Source organism: Nesoenas mayeri (assembly GCF_963082525.1).
Source record: "Nesoenas mayeri genome assembly, chromosome: 1".
NCBI classification, from domain to species: Eukaryota; Metazoa; Chordata; class Aves; order Columbiformes; family Columbidae; genus Nesoenas; species Nesoenas mayeri.
The window spans coordinates 58,658,287-58,664,286 of NC_137541.1; positions in this window are offsets into that span (position 1 = coordinate 58,658,287).

Here is a 6,000-nt window from a genome sequence, read left to right on the forward strand (position 1 = left end):
ACAGAAATACAGAGAGATATTAAAAAAATTAAGGGAACTACACATATTTAGAAAAATACCTTTTTAAAAAGAGGTTTTCTGGCAGGCAACCATCATTTGATAACTTTACAGAATATTATCTCTTAGGAACTCTCACATTACCTTTAGGCAGTAAATTGGTATGAAAGAAAACTTAACAAAAAGATGAGAGAAGCGTGGGCGAGCGTGGGAGGGTGAACACAACTTAGTAGCTTACACAGGCATTTCAGAACTTTTTTGGGGGGGTTCTGTGGGTGTGTTAGTTTAAAAGATTAAAGTTTGCAGTCTGCACTGAGGAGAGTTTTTGCTAAAGTCTGTATACCAAAGCTGGCTGTGAATTGAAGAACTGTTGTAATTAGATTACTGTAAATACAATAAGAAACTCACTCCTGGTGGTCTGGGGAGGGGTGTCATAGGCCACTGGAGAATTGTGCTGGCAGGATTTGGGACAGTTTGACTGAAAGCAGAGAGCACAATCTCAAAATCCTTTTAATCTTCCACCCCCCCAGTTCTTTGGGGATTTGTGTGTCATTAAGCAACAGTCAAAAGATTAAGGAAGTATAAAATGACATTAAAGCTCCCAAGTACTTCTATAAAATTATCAGTGCCAGTGTAGTCTTCAGCAGGGATCGCTTCTGCCAGGACTTTCTAGAGCCAGGCAAAATTACAAGAAAAGAAGCAAGCAGCCGCAAAAGCAAACCCTGCGAACATGGGCTGGAATACCGCTTTTCTGCTAGCGCTTCCAACGCACGGCCTTCCGAAGGACGGCGGCGGCTGTTGCTATGTGTCTGGGCTCAACAAGCTTAAACTTTGCATGGCCCATGCTAAACTAATTTGAGTCAATTTGTCTACATCATTTCAACAATCGTCCTGTGCATTTTGAATCGTACATACAACATTGCATGATAAAGGCCCACCGAGCAGATGCCGACTGCTCATTCTGCCGTGGTCTGGCTGTTGCTAGTTCTTCACCATGGTTTCTCCATATCCTAGTGACAATGTTAGTTTTTCGATGGTGAGGTTAAGTCTGTGCCCGGTTAGTTAAGACTTTTCTTTACAGAGGACAGCTCCTATAACAACTGCCAGCTCTAAGCATGACCTTTAAAAATGAAATGAGGGAGTGTTAACTGGAGTATTTTTTTTTTTTAATCTCACAAGGGAGTTCAAAGGAATACAAGGAGATTTTGCAAGTAAAGTTTTAAGCCTGCTCAAGAAAGAGACACCAATATCAGAAGCTGTTATCACAAGAAAGCTGATCTAACCTGCTTACAATTAAATAGTTTCAGTGTAATGGATTTCGACTCGTTTGTAAACATGCACTTTGTAAGACAGTTTTATATTTGAAACTGAAATCAAACAAGAATGAAGAATTAAAGCAGCTCCACTCTGCGCCTAGGTAATGTAATGGGGCTGATCTGCAGCTGGTGCAAATCAGGATAGCTGCAGAGGGAACTAGCTGCGTTATCCCATTTTCGACCAGCTAAGGATTTAGTCTTGGAGAGTGGAGCTTCATGTTTCGAAAACTCCAGTATTTCATGAGTAAAAGACCAGGAAGGAGCAATAAAAAATACAACACATTCTCATGTATGATAAATCCCTGCAAGAGGCATTAAAATCCATGTGTTCCTTAGGGACTGAAAGCCTATAATTAACACTTTTATTACTCTTGGATTGGCTTGATAGTTTCTCTGCAAGCCTCTCCTGAAGAAGGATTACCTGGTGAGCCTTGCCAATTTGGAGCCCTGTATAACTCCAGGGACAGGCTGGCTGGTTTTCTGTAACTAGTAAGGATTTTTTTGCTAGACCCACTAAACGTGGTAGCCATTTTCCTCTAGCAAACTTTGAGATAACTTTCAGTTTTGACCATGCTTTTAAAACACCATACCTAAGACAGTTAGGGTAGCCCCTATGTGTTAACCAAGATTTTATTCTGATGAAAAAGAAACAAGGATATATGGTATAAGGAGTCACTTTTTCCCCCTCTCACAGAAAAATGCCAGTGAAAATCTTTCAGTGAGGTCCATGTTTTGGGAGATGTTTAAATGCAGAGGCTTTTTTCTTTCAGTGTTTGCTCTCCAGATGATAAAACCAGACAGTTGGGAAACATGGGCAACTCTAAAAAAGAGCTCAGTGGCTCTTTTTTAAAATCCACATCCTCCGGGTGTGTGTTCCTAGCACTCTGATTTGAATTTCAGGGCTCAAAATAAAGTTCAGTACTTTATTCAAATTCTAATGAACTGTGCTATATACTCTGGCAGCCTCTAAGGATGTGGCAGGCCTGCAACCTCTGTGAAAGCAGAGAGTGAGGCAGGAGCTTGCAGACTAAATCCTGGCTGCCCCAGGGCAAAGATACTAAAACATCTCTGTTTTCAGGCAAGTTGAGCAGAGCAAAGGTGTACCTGAAGACTCGAGATCATTGTTCCTGCAGTGCTACAGCTGATAAAGATGTGGCAGAGGGCTGCACTTTAGAAAAGGCAGGTCTGAGTTTGGATTCCATGCTGGTGGTGGGGCTGTACAAGTTGCTACAGTGTTATGGTAGATCCTGACGGACATACTGGATGTAGATGCTGGGCCAGAGAGCCAAGCTCCTCTACCAGGTCCAAGGGAAGAAACTATCTGCCACTCACGACAGAGTCAGGCACTCAAATAAAAGCAAGCTGATTGCAGAAAGATTTATCAAGAGGCTTTAAAAAGCAGTATCAGGAAAAAATCTGAATCTGAACAACACGGGTTTATAGGACAAGTGTGGGAGATGGTGAGTACCCAAAGCTGGAAAAGGAGCTTGATACGCAACAACCCTTGGACACCTCAACCCAAAGTGCCACCTGCAGCCCTGGCCTGAGCTGACTGCCTTTGTAAAGCCTCTGGGAGTCACCAAAAATGGGGATCTGCCTACATTTTTCAGTGAGATAACTGAAGTGAGAAAGCTGTGTTAAATCCCACCCTCTCCTGGGCATAGGTGCCATCACAAGTACAACTGGTCTTATGGTAGAGCATTACCCACCCTCCTGAGGCCACTTTTGTCCCCATGTGTACAATGCAGTTCAGCACTGCCAGAACAAATCTCCATCCAGCCAGGCATTCTCCTAAAACAGATGCTTTTCTTTCAAAATTTTAGTTAAACAAAACACTTCTCAGTAAGTACTCTCTTTCACAGAATCACAGAATGTTAGGGATTGGAAGGGATCTTAGAAGATCATCTAGTCCAATCCCCTTGCCGGAGCAGGAACACCTAGATGAGGTTACACAGGAAGGTGTCCAGGCAGGTTTTGAATGTCTGCAGAGAAGGAGACTCCACAACCTCCCTGGGCAGCCTGTTCCAGTGCTCTGGCACCCTCACTGAGAAGAAGTTTCTTCTCAAATTTAAGTGGAACCTCTTGTGTTCCAGTTTGAACCCATTACCCCTTGTCCTACTGTTGGTTGTCACCAAGAAGAGCCTGGCTCCATCCTCATTACACTCACCCTTTATATATTTGTAAACATTAATAAGGTCATCCCTCAGTCTCCTCCAAACTAGAGAGACCCAGCTCCCTCAGCCTTTCCTCATAAGGGAGATGCTCCACTCCCTTAATCATCTTTGTTGCCCTATGCTGGACTTTCTCCAGCAGTTCCCTGTCCTTCTGGAACTGAGGGGCCCAGAACTGGACACAATATTCCAGGTGCAGTCTCACCAGGGCAGAGTAGAGGGGAAGGAGAACCTCTCTCAGCCCACTAACCACCCCTCTTCTAATACACCCCAGGATGCCATTGGCCTTCCTGGCCACAAGGGCACAGTGCTGGCTCATGGTCATCCTGCTGTCCACCAGGACCCTCAGGTCCCTTTCCCCTATGATGCTCTCTAATAGGTCATTCCCCAACTTATACTGGAACCTGGGGTTGTTCTTACCCAGATGCAGGACTCTACACTTCCCCTTGTTATATTTGTTATATTTCATTAAATTTTTCCCTGCCCAACTCTCCAGCCTGTCCAGGTCACTGGATAGCAGCACAGCCTTCTGGCATGTCAGCCACTCCTCCCAGCTTCGTGTCACCAGCAAACTTGCTGACAGTGCACTCTATTCCCTCATCCAAATCACTGATGAATATATTGAATAATACAGGCCCAAGTACTGACCCCTGAGGCACTCCACTAGATACAGGCCTCCAACTGGACTCTGCCCCATTGACCACGGCTCTCTGGCTTCTTTCCTCACTCCCTCAGTTTAGCTGTAAGGATGCTATGGGAGACTGTGTCAAAGGCACAAATGATGCTCCTGGAGTCAGGAAAGATGTTCATGTCAATGATTAGAAAAATCATCTGAGCAACCTTCCCCTCCAAGAGCTACCTGGGCACAATTTTAACCTTACTTATAATGCTCTTTCCACTAGCTCCATTTCAGAGACAGTAGACACACAGAGAGGAGAGCAAAAGTAAATTAACATAGCAGGAGTTTGTCATTAATTATCAACCCACAAATTGTGCAATGTCCATAAAACTTCTTGATAGCAAGGTGTCTGGTCTTCAGCACTCTGCTGGGAGCCTGCAGGCCCCAATTCATTCAGTCCTTGACTTATCCCTTCTCATGTAGAAACAGTTACAGACATCAGGATGGAAAAAAAGCAAAAATTTGCCAGATTTTTCTTAGAAATGGAGGGAGTTCCCTGTAGGGAGCTGTAGGCCACCAAAGCTGGTCTGAAATGGTGCTTTGTTCAGGTGGCTCCAGCAGGAGCAGCCCTGTGAGAGCGCCAGGGCAGTGCTGGCCTTGCTCTCTGCTCTGGGGATCAGCCCCTTGGGCAGGCTGGGAATACAAAATAGCCCAGGGCAAATCTACCCGTAGTAAAGAAGATCAAAGTAAGGGACTAAGACTGCACAAGGTTAAAGGCACAGGTTTTTGGGTCTTAGTCTCAAAATAGAGATACAGCTGATGGAGGCACCTAAAAGACATTTTTTCCAGCATTTTATGCAGACATGGCAAGGGCAGTGAGGGTTGGGTCACACATGGATGTGGGGCTCCTTAGCTTGGTAAGTGACCTGAGGGGAGACGCAAGTTCCCTGGGATAAAATGCTTTGGATTTAGAGGAGCCCATCGTGGCCACTGGGGCGGGGAGACCAGACCTTGTCCAAGGCACTGAGATTTTTGCCATATGCAAAGATTTCATCAGTGGGCTGTGGGGGACTACGGTGGGTCCGTGGATTCCCTGACGGAGGGCATGGGAACAGAAATTAGCCCTGAAGATATGAAGGCCTACCTGTGAGAAAGATGGGAGTAAAGGAGTATTCGGAGATGTTAAGGATGTACCCGTGAGAGAGAAGGGAGTAGAAGAGTAACATTGATGATAGCAAAAATAGCCAATGACATGTTACTGCTGAGGCTTGTAGCCAATGGTGAAGAGACACATGAATTGGTAAAACTGTATAAAAATGCATTTGTGGCAATAAATGGCATCTACTACTTTCATCCTGGAAGAACTTGGTCTATGTCGTTTGTCCGTCTCATCCACGACAGTGGGCCCTCCCTGTAGCCCAGCAAGGCATAGCTTTATGCCATAAACAGGTTATTGAAGTGCTTTTCTGCCAATGTCACAGCAATGTTGCTGCAGGCCAGGCTGCCGCTCAGAGCACAGGAAATCAGAAGCTGGGATGAGGGAGAGGGATTGTGGCAGCCTTAAGTCTCCAAACCACAGCCACCTTACCTCAAGACTGATATGTGAGCATTGTTGAGGTCACTGGTGAGGAAGCTCACCTGGCTGGGAGAAGGTCATCCATCAGTTGGCCATCTTGGCTGTCCACTGTGTGAAGCAGGGGCAGGAGCCTCCTAGGAGCTCCTGGTGCAGGTTCTCATGGGAAAGGTGGATCAGCGCAAGAAGAAAAGAGGACATCATTCCTTGGACTCTAGTTCTTCACAGATGTTATGGTCACAGGGGCAGGTGGAGATGGTTCCCTTTTCTGCCAAAAAATGAAAATATGATGAACACTTATGAAATGGGAATTTGTTTTCACAG